We start from the raw sequence: 18,044 nt of genomic DNA on the forward strand, positions 1-18,044 counted from the left end.
ACCCATTGTACAAGGGATCCCAGCTTCTGCCGCGACACTACGGATTTCTTACAGAAACTCAGCACCCACGGACCAATCAAACTGGGAACATTCCTCATCACAATGGACATTTCAGCACTCTACACCAGCATCCCCCACGATATCAGCATCGCAGCAACAGCCTCAGTACTCAACACCAACAACTGCCAATCTTCAAATACGTCCTACAACTCATCCGGTTTATCCTCAATCACAACGTCTTTACCTTTGACAACCAGTTCTTCATCCAGACACATGGAACAGCCATGGGGACCGAATTTGCACCGCAATATGCCAACATCTTCATGCACAGGTTCGAACAAGACTTCTTCTCTATGCAAGACCTCTAACCAACATTGTACACCAGGTACATTGACAACATTTTCTTCCTCTGGACCCATGGCGAGGAGTCACTGATAAAACTATACAGTGATATCAACAAGTTTCATTCCATCAAACTCACCATGGACTACTCTCGACTATTTGTCTCATTCTTGGACACATACACCTCCATCAAGGATGGACACCTCAGCACCACACTCTACCGCAAACCCACAGACAACCTCACAATGCTACACTTCTCCAGCTTCCACCCAAAACATATTAAAACAGCCATCCCCTATGGACAAGCCCTATGCATACACCGGATCTGCTCAGATGAGGAAGAATGTGACGGGGAATTGGAAGTACTCAAGGATGCCCTCATAAGAATGGGATACGATGCTCAACTCATCAACCGCCAGTTCCGACGTACCACAGCAAGGAATGACATCCTCAGGAGACAGACACGTGCTGCAACCAACAGGGTACCCTTCATTGTTCAGTATTTCCCAGGGGCTGACAAACTACGTTATGTTCTTCACGGCCTGCAACACATTATTAATGAGGGTGCGCACCTTACCAAGACCTTCCCCAAACCTCTACTGTTCGCCTTTAAACAACCACTAAACATCAAACAGATCATTGTTCATAGCAAACTGCCCGGCTTTCAGGGCAACTCCATACACCCCTGTCACGGTAGGTGCTGCAAAACTTGTCAGAGTGTGGATATGGATACCACCATTATGCGTGGGGACACCTCCCGCCATGTATGTGGCAAATACTCATGTGACTCAGACAATGTTGTCTATCTCATACGCTGCAGGCAAGGATGCCCTGAGGCATGGTACATTGATGAAACCGAGCAGCGGCTATGGCAACGGATGAATAGGCACTGCACAACAATCAACAGACAGGAGCGTTCCCTCCCAGCGGTCCAGGACATTCGACTTCAGACTTTACACACACACACACACAGACTTAGACCACTTTACACACACACACATATACACTCTCTTTCACAGACACTCACAACCTCCACCCCAGACACATGCACAGGCACACCTATACACAGACACGCACGCATACACTCACACACACTCCCACACTCCCACACGCACCCTTTCACAGACTTAGACCCCTTTACACTCACACTCACACACACATATACACTCTCTCTCACAGATACTCTCAACCACCACCCCAGACACACATACACACACACACAAACGCACACACACACATATGTACACACATATAGGCACTCCTATACACACACAAACACACAGACATGCACACAGGCACTCACACATCACTCCTACAGGCACACACACTCCCACACTCCCATATGCGCCCTCTCACAGACTTAGACCACTTTATACTCACACACTCACATATACACTCTCTCATAGACAATCACAAACTCCCTCCCAGACACACACTCACACACAAACCCACATGCACACATACACGTATACGTTTGTGGGGTGAATTTGTACTTGTAGAGTTATATTGTACTTTGCTCAAAACTGCGTGAATCCATGTAAGACTCTGTTAACTCATTTTTTAGATTAGAATCAGTCTAAACATTATGGCACAGACAACAGCACACAGAGGGGCTAACACCTTCAACACATTATCTGGGCTGACACCAATTGTTAAAGTTAACCTGAGAATGTAACTTTTAAAAAAGGTTTTATGATTTACATATGAAAGTATTGAAACTAACATGGTCATTCTAACAGATGAGAGACTTAACAAACAATCAGAGTATTTTTCAATGTATAATTTCAGTTACATCACACTGTATATTTTTGCTATAAATTCTGTGTCTTCCAATTGAGTACTCCACAACCACCTGATGAAAGAGCAGTTCTCCGAAAGCTAGTGCTACCAATTAAACCTGTTGGACTATAACTTGGTGTTGTGTGATTTTTAACTTTGTACACCCCAGTCCAACACCTGCATCTCTAAATCTTCGAAATGCACAAAGCTCCTTCGACAGAACCTTCCAAACACACAACCACTTCCATCTCTAAGGCAGCTCCACCACCTACTGGTTTCCACACACCACTCTGATGTGGAAACATTTCACTGATCTTTCAGTATCATTGACATTGGGAATCCTACTCCTTAATGGCATTGTGAGTGTACCCAAACAAAATGGACAGCAGGGTTCATGAAGGCAGCTCACTATTACATGAGTAGGCTAGAGACAGATTTAGTTTTTTTAAGCTTTCCCAACTCCTCACCTCCAAACCCATCACTAGGGGACTGGGAGAACATCCCCTCATTTTTAATGCTGCAATTACTCATGGCCATGTGTACCCAAGGAGTTTTCACCTCTCAAGCTGTGCGGAATTGCCAATTTTTTTTCAGGACAGCTGGAATTGACCTCAGCACCCACTGGACTGAGCTGTGCCAGAATTCAGCTGGTGTTTCTACTCTTGCAGCTAGATTTTATGGAGGTGTCAGGATCTTGCCTGCAGCAGGAGAAATGCTGAGGAACCTGCTTTGCCTCGGCTGGGTAAGTCTGCATGTGTTAAGTGCCTCCGAAGCACCTCAGTAACCAGCACTGGGCCTTTCCTGGAATTGAGGAGCCTGGGGGGTAGACATCCCATGTATATACAAAATTTGAGTAAGAATAAAGTTTTGGATCCCCTGGATCAGGTATTGAAATTTCCCTACACTCAAACTTCTCACCCACTAGTTGAGGGGAATCTGCAAAGTCAGTAAATGCAAAGACTCAGATTTGAAACCATTCTGTGGAATTCAATGTACTTTCCCATTGCCAATTTGCTCCTCTTCCTTCCATCTCATCTGATAGAATTGACCCCAACTGGAGCACTGTCGGTCAGATTCTAACTACTTTCTACCGTCCTACCCAATTGGCTATTCCTTCATGTGTGAGCCAACACTGGCTGTTTTGGTGAACAAGCTGATTGTGAAGGTCAACAGAGCCTAGCGTATTTTGTCCTTACCTAACATAATGCACTTTAAGAGTCATAACTTCCACAGTAACTGTATCAACATTGAAAATATCCCAAGGCTCTTCGCAGGAGTGTTATCAAACAAAATATGACATTGAACTACTTAAAGTGGCAGCAGAGTAAGATAGGTGGCTAATAGTTCATCCAAAGAAGCAAGCTTGAAGGGGTGTCTCGAAGGAGGAGAGTGGTGTAGCAGAGATCTTTAGGGATCAGGAGCAGACATACTGGCTGCATCTTCTCAGTTTAGTTTGAAGCAATGAGGCCAATTATAGGGTTCTTGCTGCCACTCTGGCTAAGATTAATTAACTCAACAGAAAGTAGGAATTGAACCTGAGGTTTTATGGCTCTGTGCTCAGTCCCACAATAGGGCATGAGGTGAACAGATGAGACATCTGAGACCAACACCATGAGTCGAGTAATTGTGCCATATTTGCTAATTTGAGAATGTTAGGTTGTGTAATGAGAGCTCTTCAATCTGATTCTGTTTGTCACAACAAGAGACTTTTTAACTTTTATTGCTAGGCAGAAAACAGGGGACAGTGGACGGGCTGTCTGGTTTTACGTCTTTTACATTGACTTCAGTGGAAATAAGAATTGGGCTGAGAGCAAAACAGCTGCTGATTTGCTATCACCTGTAACAAAAAAATGTAGTGACCTCCGATAGTTTATCTTGTAACTCTGTTGATTTACTGGAACTGATGTGCAGGACCATAACATTGTTGTAGAACGGTACTGTGCTTATAAAGTTATACTTCCAGGTAAACCTTCGGGAAACCAACATGAGACTTCCCAGGCAGGTGCTCTACTCCCAGTTTCAAGATGGCAGGTGAGCCCCAGGTGGACAGAGGAAGCACTTCAGGGATACCCTCAGGACCTCACTGACAATATGCAGCATTCCCACAGACACCTGGGAGTCATGTCCCAAGACCGTCCAAAGTGGAGGAGCAGCATCCGGGAAGGTGTTGAGCCCCCTGAGACTTGCCGTTGGGGAAAAGTAGACGCCGGGCAATAACAGCGAAAGGAGCATGTTGCCGCACCAACACCCCACCCACTCCTTCCTGCGACCACCATCTATGTAACAGAGCCTGTGGTGGCCCATCGGTCTGTGCACCAAGTACAGACTCACACTGAGGGTGGAATGGAGTTATCCTCATCTGCGAGGAACCACCAATCAATGAATGATGCTTCCAGGCCATGGCTGCAATCCCACACCACAACAGCCCACTCCCTTCTCTGAGCAATAACTTGTGCCTGCTTCCTTATATATCATGTACTCAACTCCTAATGCACTCGGCTGTTTGTAGACTCTCTCATAAAGCAGGAACTGGTCAATTTATGAAACACAGGGCGATCCCTCAAATTTGCCCTTTCAGAGAGCTGAGGTTTAACTAGTTTTCTAAGAGTTTAGGTCTCACTTAATATTGGCCTCAAATAGCATATTCCACCTGACACTGATCCAAAACTATCAATCCCCAAACCTAACAGTGGTATATCAAATGGAATTGTTATCTTATCTCTCAGGAGCTACTATAGAAAAAGCTCAGGTGATTGTATCATACTTGATCTGTAAACATGTCATTGCACATCAGTAACTGAGCGTCAATGGATAACTGCAATGTGCACTGACAGGAGAAAAATAACATAATATAATATCAGGATAAAGTGAGGGCTGCAGATGCTGGAGATCAGAGCTGAAAATGTGTTGCTGGAAAAGCGCAGCAGGTCAGGCAGCATCCAAGGAACAGGAGAATCGAGGTTTCGGGCATAAGCCCTTCTTCAGGAATGAGGAAAGTGTGTCCAGCAGGCTAAGATAAAAGGTAGGGAGGAGGGACTTGAGGGAGGGGCGTTGAAAATGCGATAGGTGGAGGGAGGTCAAGGTGAGGGTGATAGGCCGGAGTGGGGTGGGAGCGGAGAGGTCAGGAAGAAGATTGCAGGTTAGGAAGGCGGTGCTGAGTTCGAGGGATTTGACTGAGACAAGGTGGGGGGAGGGGAAATGAGGAAACTGGAGAAATCTGAGTTCATCCCTTGTTGGAGGGTTCCCAGGCTGAAGATGTGGCGCTCTTCCTCCAAACGTCGTGTTGCCATGGTCTGGCGATGGAGGAGTCCAAGGACCTGCATGTCCTTAGTGGAGTGGGAGGGGAAGTTAAAGTGTTGGGCTACGGGGTGGTTGGGTTGGTTGGTCCGGGTGTCCCAGAGGTGTTCTCTGAAACGTTCCGCAAGTAGGCAGCCTGTCTCCCCAATATAGAGGAGGCCACATCGGGTGCAGTGGATGCAATAGATGATGATGTGTGGTGGTGCAGGTGAATTTGTGGCGGATATGGAAGTATCCCTTGGGGCCTTGGAGGGAAGTAAGGGAGAAGGTGTGGGTGCAAGTTTTGCATTTCTTGCGGTTGCAGAGGAAGGTGCCGGGAGTGGAGGTTGGGTTGGTGGGGGGTGTGGACCTGACAAGGGAGTCACGGAGGGAGTGGTCTTTTCGGAACGTTGATAGGGGAGGGGAGGGAAATATATCCCTGGTGGTGGGGTCCGTTTGGAGGTGGCGGAAATGACGGCGGATGATACGTTGTACATGGAGTTTGGTGGGGTGGTAGGTGGGGACCAGTGGGGTTCTGTCCTGGTGATGGTTGGAGGGGCGGGGCTCAAGGGCGGAGGAGCGGGAAGTGGAAGAGATGCGGTGGAGGGCATCGTCGACTACGTCTGGCGGGAAATTGCGGTCCTTGAAGAAGGAGGCCATCTGGGTTGTACGGTTTTGGAACTGGTCCTCCTGGGAGCAGATGCGGTGGAGACGAAGGAATTGGGAATATGGGATAGTGTTTTTACCGGGGGCAGGGTGGGAGGAGGTGTAGTCTAGGTAGCTGTGGGAGTCGGTCGGTTTATAGTAAATGTCCGTGTCGATTCGGTCACCCGAGATAGAAATGGAAAGGTCTAGGAAGGGGAGGGAGGAGTCTGAGACGGTCCAGGTGAATTTGAGGTTGGGGTGGAAGGTGTTGGTAAAGTGGATGAACTGTTCAACCTCCTTGTGGGAGCACGAGGCAGCGCCGATACAGTCATCGATGTCGCGGAGGAAAAGATGGTAAAGTGGATGAACTGTTCAAACTCCTCGGGTAAAGTGGAGCCATGGGCACCTGCATGGGCCCCAGCTATGCCTGCCTCTTCGTCGGATATGTGGAACAGTCCATCTTCCGCGCTACACTGGCATCACCCCCACCTTTTCCTCCGCTACATCGATGACTGTATCGGTGATGCCTCGTGCTCCCACGAGGAGGTTGAACAGTTCATCCACTTTCCCAACACCTTCCACCCCGATCTCAAATTCACCTGGACCGTCTCAGACTCCTCCCTCCCCTTCCTAGACCTTTCCATTTCTATCTCGGGTGACCGAATCAACACAGACATTTACTATAAACCGACCGACTCCCACAGCTACCTAGACTACACCTCCTCCCAACCTGCCCCCGGTAAAAACACCATCCCATATTCCCAATTCCTTCGTCTCCACTGCATCTGCTCCCAGGAGGACCAGTTCCAAAACCGTACAACCCAGATGGCCTCCTTCTTCAAGGACCGCAATGTCCCGCCAGACGTAGTCAACGATGCCCTCCACCGCATCTCTTCCACTTCCCGCTCCTCCGCCCTTGAGCCCCGCCCCTCCAACCGCCACCAGGACAGAACCCCACTGGTCCTCACCTACCACCGCACCAACCTCCATGTACAACGTATCATCCGCCGTCATTTCCGCCACCTCCAAACGGACCCCATCACCAGGGATATAATTCCTCCCCTCCCCTATCAGCGTTCTGAAAAGACCACTCCCTCCGTGACTCCCTCGTCAGGTCCACACTTCCCACCAACCCAACCTTCATTCCTGGCACCTTCCCCTGCAACCGCAAGAAATGCAAAACTTGCGCCCACACCTCCCCCCTTACTTCCCTCCAAGGCCCCAAGGGATACTTCCATATCCGCCACAAATTCACCTGCACCTCCACACACATCATCTATTGCATCCGCTGCACCCGATGTGGTCTCCTCTATATTGGGGAGACAGGCTGCCTACTTGCGGAACGTTTCAGAGAACACCTCTGGGACACCCGGGCCAACCAACCCAACCACCCCGTAGCCCAACACTTTAACTTCCCCTCCCACTCCACTAAGGACATGCAGGTCCTTGGACTCCTCCATCGCCAGACTATGGCAACACGACCGTTGGAGGAAGAGTGCCTCATCTTCAGCCTGGGAACCCTCCAACCACAAGGGATGAACTCAGATTTCTCCAGTTTCCTCATTTCCCCTCCCCCCACCTTGTCTCAGTCAAATCCCTCGAACTCAGCACTGCCTTCCTAACCTGCAATCTTCTTCCTGATCTCTCCGCCCCCCCCCCCAACCCCACTCCGGCCTATCACCCTCACCTTGACCTCCCTCCACCTATCGCATTTCCAACGCCCCTCCCCCAAGTCCCTCCTCCCTAACTTTTATCTTAGCCTGCTGGACACATTTTCCTCATTCCTGAAGAAGGGCTTATGCCCGAAACGTCGATTCTCCTGTTCCTTGGATGCTGCCTGACCTGCTGCGCTTTTCCAGCAATACATTTTCAGCTATAATATCAGGATAGGCTAGGATCATACAAATATACATTATATTCTAAAAGAAGAGTTAATAACTGGGAGTGATTTCATTAGTAATTCCTTACTTCCTCTCAGGGCGTATTGTTATGGTGTCATCTGAATCTGTGGAAATTGTTACTGTCTTATAATCCAGTTGCGGGCTAATCATGATCTGCTTGTACTAAACAGGAAGACTAGAACAGTAACTATATTTAGGTTTTGTGGCTTCCCATTAACATTGATGTCATTTAGTCTACCATTGACTCAAATGGTGCAATCAGAAAATTTACAGCAGAGGCATTTGCACAAAACACTGCAATATTCGGGAGTGGATGATTAAAAAAAACTGCAGTTCATATGAATGAAAAGCTGCTAAAATTAACCTGAATGTAAGAGTAAACAAAGTCTATGAGTGAAGGGATTACAAAAGGATTTCACTCCGATATAGAGGACATTCAAATCCATCTTCTAATTAAGATGCCAAAAATGGCATAGATGCTTTGTTGCACTTGCTCCTGCGTTGTACAGGAATAGATTCCTGCAATGTTGCAGTGAATTATGGACCATCTGATGAGTACAATAATAACATTCAGAATGAACAATTATATACAGGAACTTTGTTTTGAAAAAAAAAGTTAGCTTTAAAAATGTGATACCAAACAATGAAGATTTATCAAAGCAAAACCATTTACAGGACATTTGTTTAGATACTGACTCAGATCAACTCATTCACGTGGTCTAATAAGGAAAGACCATCAGAGAGTTTACAGAGAATTTGAAAACTTTCCTGGAACAGTTGTAGAAATGGATATCCAGTACAAATACAGCCCTCTGCCGTTCCAGACAATATGGAAACTTAATGCTCTGAGTACAGACGGCCACCGGACCATAATAGCAATAAAAGATTCAGGAACATGTTCTTGAGTCTGTAATGCAAATAAACAATCTTCTCAGTAGTTGTTCCGAGTTGGAAAGATCCATGAGTTAGCTTGGAAGTAAGCAACTTGTATGGATAATGCCTGGCACAGACTTCTAGGAGACAAAATATAGTTCCCACAAAGAAATCAGAACAATAATAAATGTTTGAGGCACAAAAGAAATAGAACGGCATAAAACTAAAATAGAATTGATTTTATTGAATCCACACAAATGAGAAAAAATGAACATATGATGAATGAAAAGAAAATGTGATTCTGACCCTGCTAAAGAATGGTAAAGCAGAAGAATTTAGAAGATCAGTTTAAAATATAAAAAAAGGACAACTAAGTTCTTACAATTGATTAAGATAAGCACATGATATCTGCTGTTTGATAAACAGAGGCAAACAATACAAAAATAAATCTGAAATGTTAGGCTATGCAAATTATTGTGACAGGCAGGTGAGGCAGAGCGAATGGCTCCTCTCTTGGTCAGTCACAGCAAATATTTTAATTTATTTTTAACATGCATCTGTCACACTTCAATTAAAACTTAACTAACCAGATCGCAAAAGGTAAGGAACCAATTCTAAGTTCTCCTTGACTGAAAGAGAATGGAGTTTTATTACCCATTGATTTCAACAGAAACAAGAAAGCCAAACATCTAACATCAAACAACACAAATGATAAGTATATGAAGGAGAGGGGTGGAGGGTATCTACACAGGCACAGATGGTTGCAGTTTAAAATGTTGGAGTCCCTGAATTGTAAGAGTGAAACCTGAGTTATAACAGTTTAGTTGTTGTCCTTTCTCCTCAGGAGATGGTAAAGCTTGCAGATAGCCTTGTTTCTTGGCGAACTGCGTTTTGTCCAAATTGCTTCTTCACTAACATTTGTTTCTGTGATTAAGAGAGGAAGAGACAGTATCCTTGTTGTTGTCAGATCGTGTTGCTTTCTCTCTGTTTTGCTGCTCCAAGTAAATCACTGAAACATGGCTTATTTATACATTCAAAGTCTAGCTCCATTATGTTTTCCAATTTGATCACTTTCATCTCTTAATATTTGAAATGAGCATGCCAGTGTGAGGAAAACAACAGTCACAAATTTCTTGGTGCCTCACTGAGTTTCAGTGCTCCTTCATTATCATAGTAATTCTGATGCAGCTACAATTTGACATTCCATATGGCATTCCTGGGCTCCATTGGTGATCACAGCAACCATTTTAAGTCCTTCTAAAATCCTGTTTTTGTCCATGAAAGTCTCAAGCACGAAAGACAAATTATGAAAGTTGAATATCATAGTTATTTTTACTACAATGGTCAGAGATTGCAGTCAGATAATTGTACCCAGTTACTCCACATTCTGCTATAGTAAGCATTTCAAGGTCATGGCAAGTATACAGAAGGAAGAGCCTCATATTATACCCTTTAGTGTTGAAGAATAACTGTGTATAGAGTTCTTGAGAAGATCTGTAGCTTGGATTGTGGCTGAAATTGTGGATTTGTTCCCTGAGACAGTGTGTTTTTCTGCAAATATTTTGTTGCTTCACTAGGTGACATCATCAGTGCATCTTGGATAAGGTGTTAGTGGTCTGTCCCACCTTGAATTTGTATGTGTCTGTTTGTTGGTACATCTGTTTATTCATAACAACAGAGAAAAATTAAGAGGATGTTCAAAAGCAATGCCTAGCAGTTTTTACAAATGAATAAGGAAATAATGACCAAGCTTTTTGTTTGCATTTGCCCTCAGATGTGGTCTCCTCTACATCAGGGAGACAGAGCGCTAACTTGTGGGAATTGCAACATTTAAGAGGCATTTGGATGGGTATATGAATAGGAAGGGTTTGGAGGGATATGGGCCGGTGCTGGCAGGTGGGACTAGATTGGGTTGGGATATCTGGTTGGCATGGACAGGTTGGACCGAAGGGTCTTTTTCCATGCTGTACATCTCTATGACTCTATGACTCTATGACACATGCATCAAACAACCCCACTGCCCCGTGGCCGACCACTTCAACTCCCCCTCCCACTCCGCCAAGGACATGCAAGTCCTGGGCCTCCTCCATCGCAAATCCAAGCCACCCAACGCTTGGAGGAAGAATGCCTCATCTTCCGCCTTGGGACCCTCCAATCACATGCCACCAACATCAGCTTCACCTGTTTCCTCTTCTCCCTTCCCTCACCTTTTCCCAAATCCAACCCTCCAACTCTGTACCACCCTCTTGAACTGTTCTACCTGTCTATCTTCCTTCCCACCTATCCGCTCCACCTTCCCCTCCGACCTATCCCTATCACCCCTTACCTGAACCTACCTATTGCCTTCCCAGCTATTTTTCCCCTCACTCCCACCCTCCTATTTATCTCTCAGCCCCTTTGGGCCCCCTGCCCATTCCTGATGGAAGCCTTGTGCGGGAAACATTGACTCTACTGCCCATTGGATGCTGCCTGACTTGCTGTGCTTTTCCAGTGCCAAACTTTTCAACCCTGCCCTCAGACAGGCAAGTAAGATCGGCATGTAATAAAAAAAATTTATGACTTCAGTGATTGAATCTGAAGTAGCATTGAGTTTCACTCATACTTGCAATATGTCCAACATCCCAGAATATTTTTGTCTGATCTCTCAAACCCGCCAGGTGAGCAAATCTCCACTCTCAAAACTGACTGTTACCCTCATCTGCAAAAGCCAAGGGTTCTGTGATTATGTCAGTTTGTCCAGGATCTCTCAAACAGGTTTTCAAAATGTCATTTCTGGGGTTGGCCTTTAATTGCAGTTTTTTTTCAAGTTCTTTTTAAAAATAATTACCTTCACTAAGATCTGCACTGCTCTTTTAAAATTTTATTTTAATGCATTTTATGATATAAATCACATGAAAATTTGAAAAGGTTCACTGATTGCAAGTTCCTGAATCATTTATGTGCATGAATAAGGGTTATATGCGAGGAATGATAAATTTTGAGGTGCAGAGAAGAAATATGCTGACATGGGATCAGTGTCTCCTTTTGCACAGATAGATTACATTGATTTATGCCAACTTATGTCTGTTTTAAGTTTTCATATATTCTAATGAAATTGGAAGGATTCTTGACATCAGCGAAATGGTAACGCCGAAGGAATAGTCAATATTTCTAATGGTCAGTGAATCTGTAATGAGAGAGCATACCATTCAGATCCTCACCAAATGCAGAGATTAGAAGAATTTGCCCGAAAGCCACATTTATATGTTTGTTTAGCCCTTTAGAATGTGCTAAAATGATCCAACACATGGTTATTAGGTCATCATTAGTGACAGGCTGCTAAGTGCCAGATGGAAATATATTCCGTATGTTTTCTTAAACAAACAGAATTGGCTAAATAATTGAAAATCGACGTTTCGGGCAAAAGCCCTTCATCAGGATTCAAAAGGAATGCCTAGCAGTTTTTACAAATGAATAAGGGAATAATGACCAAGCCTTTTGTTTGCATTTTCCCTCAGATGTGGTCTCTACATCAGGGAGACAGGACGCCAACTTGTGGAATGTTCCAGGAAACGTCGATTTTCCTGCTCCTCGGATGCTGCCTGACCTGCTGTGCTTTTCCAGCACCACTCTAATCTGGACTCTGATCTGCATCTGCAGTCCTCACTTTTGCCTATATAATTGGTAAGTAAGGCGGAATTTTTACCTCTGTTTGTTGGGTGGAAATGAAATGGAACAGGACAAAAAATCTGCGCAGTGTACTTTACTGCCCATTACACACCTTACCGCCCTTTACCACTGGTCTCCTTATTAGTTGAGTCACCTGCCTAACTCAGCCGAGATAATGGAAGCTAGTCAACATATGTATGATATTAAGTTTGTTTCCTGCCATATGTCCACTGACATTTTCCTAGGAAAAGACCATAGCATTCACTCTGGTGAGCTACAATCTCTAGGCAAATCACTCATCACTTGCAGCTGCTGTTTCTCCCATTTTCATGATAATTATCAATCTGCTCCTATTCAGCACAAAGGTCCACATGATATACACACCTCTGACAGTAAATATCAGATCTATCAAAAACTCAGCTTTCTCCATCTGAAAGCCAAAATAATCATGTGTGGAATCGACACACCATGAAATAGAGTTAGATCAAAGACCTGCTGTGAAAAACACTAGACTGTCACTCATAATAAAGTTCATTCTTACATGTCAAGACTGTTTATGTTTTTCCTAGCAGAAACTGATACAGCGACATGTTTAATACATTCTGTAACACTAGACCAGAAGCTGTCTTGATACCTTTTCTTTTAGAAAAAACATATTTGGACAAAGATTTCCTATGTCTGACATGTGTAATGAAAGTATAAGCAACTTATGTTCAGTGCAAACTTTCCCCTATATTTTTTGTAGTAGTTTAACTCAACGACTGTGGTTTTATTTTCTTGAATGTTACAGTAAAATTTTATGTATAAAATGTTACTGAAAAGGAAGAGAACATAACAAGTAACATTTGCAAAATTACGTTCCACAAATTGAAATTTGAAAATATTCAATAATTTTTTTCTGGTATGCGAAAAGTGATTGACTATTATGAATTGGACATGTTAATTTCTGTGGCCAGTTTCCCCATATTCACTCCAGTCGTGCAAAGCTATGTATAGGAAAGAGTAATGTCAATGGAGGTTTCTGACATTTGTCCAGTGAAGTTACAGTAGCAGAGTGGGAGAAGCTGCAAGCAAATCCTAGCCACTCTTAGCTCACTTCTGGCTCTATAGTTCAATTCTGATGAAAGATCCCACCTATACTCTTGGTACCTTTTTACCCCCACTGCTCTATCAGAAAAAGCTCTGGTTTTTGCAAAAGCTTGATAAGTTGAAATGTCAGTGTAAATTTTCTGGGTTCTTCAACCAATTTTATTTGGGGTTGATACAGAAATACCTGCAAAGGAATATCTTTATTTCCAATGTAGAATCATCTCTATGTTGAAGTTTGTATGAAATTTGGATTGATGCTCCAGGAAGTGCAGCACTCAGATGAAATGTTGCATTGTCAGGTGTGGCACCACTCAAATGGAGATGGTAATCAAAAACTATGATGCTGGTTCCAAACAACATTCATAGATCCCATGGCACAATCTGAAGAACACCATTCATTGTCCTGATCTATTATCTACATTTGATACCATTACAAATCCCACCAAAAAGATATTAATTGGCCATTCATCTCACTGCTGTGCATTTGATTTTAATCACATAACATCTGTTAGCTTCACTGTTATGATTCTCTGGGGTAGATGTGAAAAGATCAAGCTATCTAACATTCCCAATTTTCCTGACTGATGAACTTAGATTAAAAGAAAATACTTTTTGTATGTCACAACAAAGTAACAATTCATTATGAAAAACAATGTTTTTAACCAAGGGCAACTACGAAATAAAAGTTGTTAACCCACAGTCCAAAGATGTGCAGGTCAGGTGAATTGGCCATGCTAAATTGCCCATAGTGTTAGGTGCATTAGTCAGAGGGAAATGGGTCTGGGTGGGTTGCTCTTCAGAGGGTCGGTATGGACTGGTTGGGCTGAAGGACCTGTGTCCACACTGTAAGGAATCTAAAAAAAAACCTATGCCTTCTTAAATTCTCTCTGTACAAACAGTCAGAAACACAAAGCCTGACAAGACAACGGATATTAAGGGTGGAAAAAAAGCAAGAAACATTGAGGAAACACAGTTTGAAAGCACCAGTCTGGACCGTAGGGTTGATGAAGAAACAAATGACTGCAGGTGCTGTACTAAAAACAAAAAATGCTGTAAATCACAGTGGGTCAGATAGCATCCATGGAGAGAGAGCAAGCTAACGTTTCAAGTCTAGATGACTTCTCATCAGAGCTGATGTGAAGTGTGGAGGGGGCAGCATTTATGCAATGGTTACGGGGTGGGAATGGGAGGGGTGGATCTGATGAGTTGTTTTCCAATGCCTTTTATTCCTTTACTTTTGAGAGAAGTTTGTTTGGTAACCAATATTCTTTTTCATTCAGTGGCTGAGACTTTTTTTTCTTTCACTTACTTTCAAAGTGTTTTATTCCTGCTTCAATAGGGAATATGCAGGGGAAAAAATATAGACAACAGTTAGCTGTTATAGGAGACTTTCTGGTCCCTCCATGCAAGCGAGGGAGATGCAGAGAGAGACTTTTTTGGTTCTTTCTCTTTGCAGGTTGGGTGATTCTCTGCCATACTATCTCCACATTTGAGCCATGGTTGTCAGATCAAGAGCCAATCAGAAAGTTATTGTTAACAGATTACTCATCTTTCAGAACCCATTGGCTCAGTGGTGTCTGTTTCTGCTTTATCTGCTCTAGAAACATGTCACATTGTTCACCATTCACAATGTGCTCCAGTAAGCATTACACTTAAAACTGTAACCATCTTGATCTTTGCACAGTTTCCTTGGTTTAAGGCAGATTCTTCCTTTTATTCAATCCACAGTGCAAAAATAAAGACAATATAAAGATGTGGTCTTTACGTGACATGCCCAGAGAGAAAAAACTTGGAATTATACAGTGAGGTGCATGATTTCAGCACACTGCAAATTACTTTTTAGCCAAAGAAATCATTTTGTCATGCACTTACTGTTAGAATATATGAACAGTGGTGATTTACACACAGCAAGATCCCAATAACAACAATGTTGATCGGATACCATGTTTTAGCGATGCTAGTGAGAATAAAATATTAACTAGGACATGCTGATTCCACCTTTCATCTTCTGTGGTACAGTAGAATAATTAACAGGCTCAGTTTAACATCCTGTCTGATAGTACAGCATTCCTTCAATGCCACACTGCAGTGCTGTCAACCTGGTTGATGTGTTCAGTTTGCTGGAGTGGAACTACATAGCAACAATGAGGCAATTCATGAGAAAGCTTTGCGGAGGCTTGGTAAGTTGCAAAATAAACACAAGCTTTTCTTGCTTTCTTTTGAGAACAATCTGTGGTGTAATATTGTTTCTGTGAACAACAAAACTCTGTAATTAACTACTACTTACCCCTTCCCTTTCATTTAATCATCAAAAAATGTTTCTTCTGGATTATAGTAACTATAATTGCAGAACATATTTTTTTAAAAATCAAACTGGGTTCATTACTCCTCTTGCATAAAAGTAAGCAAAAAAATGTGCTTGTGTACAGGGGAAAAGATCCTACTTGACTTTCCCTTTCATATCATCATATCCCAGATTCAGAATCTGACAGAGTTGAAAAGTTACAAAACATCCTACAGAGTGTTTCTGGTTTTGATAAAAAGTACCATGCACTGTGCTGTTGAAGTCCACACCCTTTCAGATATCCTCATACAGACGTCTGACCCACAGAATGTGGAGCAAGGGGACCAAGTGAGTTCAACCCACTGCTGCCAATCAACATCAAAGTCCTGCAACTCTGCTTTGCCCCCACACATCCCCAACCCCCCACAACCAAATATGAAGAATCTCATTACACTTGTTACATACAGAAAGGATCTGTTTGCTTACCTTGATTAACCCCTGAGCCAAGGAATGTTTTTCACTCAGACAGATCCACTTTCAGAAGGCACGGCCCCTCTGCAACAGGACCTAACTCAATCTCCTGACTTCAAAGGCGTGGCAACAAAGAAAGCAAGGTTCCTGAATGGGACACTCTGTCTGAAGTTCTCAGCCACATTTACTTCCTGCCATTCAACACTTAACCTTTCTAGGATCAAGTTCTGTACCTTTAATAAAAGTTGTGACTTTGAAAAGTGTTATCACAGTATTTGTAAAGAATGCAGTGTATGAATATTGTCTGTTTAATCATTTTTCAATGATTCTTTTATATTATCAAATTTATGAATGAAGTGCCATTTATATTGTTACTTCTGCCACATTGTATTCAGAGAGAACATTTTTAAAAAGTGACATTTCAATAGGACTGTTTTCCCTTAGAAAGTTTCATAAATAAGTTTAGTTTAGCGAAAGCCAATTACACTCAAACATGTTTCATTCCAATTGTCTTTTACTGCAAAGGAAATGCCTTCAAAATATCAGTAGAGCATTCTAAAAAGATTCTTAACATTAACCGCCAGGGATACCAAATAGCGGTAAAGTTAATGACAGCAAACTATTGAAGGGTAAGCTGCTGAAAAACTGACTTCTGCTAGCTGCTCCATTGCAAACTTGGTTTCTTAAATCCCGTGGGGGGGTTGGGGAGAGAGTTCGAGGTCACTTGCTGGTCCAAGTTGTTGAACTGGAACAGTCTAACAATCTGATTGGTTGAGTGCCTTTCAAACAATTCAACACCAACAATCGTCAAGGTGTTGGATTTCCTGTTTTTTTTTAGATCTACAGGCCATGTGTTCACCAGATATGAAAGCCAAAATTCGGTTCTTGCAGCAGGGGCCCGGTGATGGACCCAGAAGCAAAGAGGAAACCTGCCTCAACCATCTGCTGGATCTGTGAACGCACATCTTCAGTGTCAGAACCATTTGATGGCCTTCAGGGTAGCTGTACCAATTATGGAAAACTGTTTGCCCCAGGAACTGCTGTCTCAGTGGTGCCACCACACATAGTGGCCACTCTTGGGATTGTACTCAGAAGAAGACTCTGCCATGGAAGAATTCCACGCTCCCAACTTTGTAGGGGGGGAAAGTGGTGATGAAAGAGACCTTGAGAGTAGTTGGCCTCATTAGCATGCAGTTGGGTCTTGCCAAGTTGAGAAAGGGGTTGTTGGGGTAGCTGGGAACAGAGGTCCTCAAAGAGTGTCCTCAATGGAAGGCCAACTCTCAATCCAACTGGCAGGCTGCCATCTTCACTGCTGCAGGTACAATTGGATGGCAATGGAAAGAAGATGGTCACTCTATCCTACACATGCCGTCCCCATTTTATAGACTCACACAACCCTCAGTCAATTCTCAGAGTTCTGATAAAAATCAGTCAATAGTCTGGCACTCCAGTGTAAACTAAAACCTACAATAACAATTATAACTAAAAAGTATTTGAAAGTCAAGACCGTGTTGCTATTCATTTATGACACACAGCAATGTGGTTGACTTTTATCAAGCCATGTGTAACAAGCCATTCAGTTCAAGAGCAATTCAGAATGGGCAGCAAATGCTGGTCTGTCACACTCACATTTCATGAAAGATTAAAAATGGCGGCAGTCATATTTTAATTGCAATATTAGTTTAATCAAAAAAGATTAATTATTTAATCATAAAACATTTGTTGCCACCCATCAA

General features: G+C 43.3%; 1 pseudogene; it reads left to right on the forward strand.

Moving 5' to 3' along the window:
* Positions 1–284: 284 nt before the first annotated feature.
* Positions 285–17,265, forward strand: LOC148150537 (uncharacterized; annotated as a pseudogene).
* Positions 17,266–18,044: the final 779 nt, after the last annotated feature.

Source organism: Chiloscyllium plagiosum, unplaced genomic scaffold (assembly GCF_037043375.1).
Source record: "Chiloscyllium plagiosum isolate Xiang-an unplaced genomic scaffold, Cpla_swu_hap1 HiC_scaffold_3, whole genome shotgun sequence".
NCBI classification, from domain to species: domain Eukaryota; kingdom Metazoa; phylum Chordata; class Chondrichthyes; order Orectolobiformes; family Hemiscylliidae; genus Chiloscyllium; species Chiloscyllium plagiosum.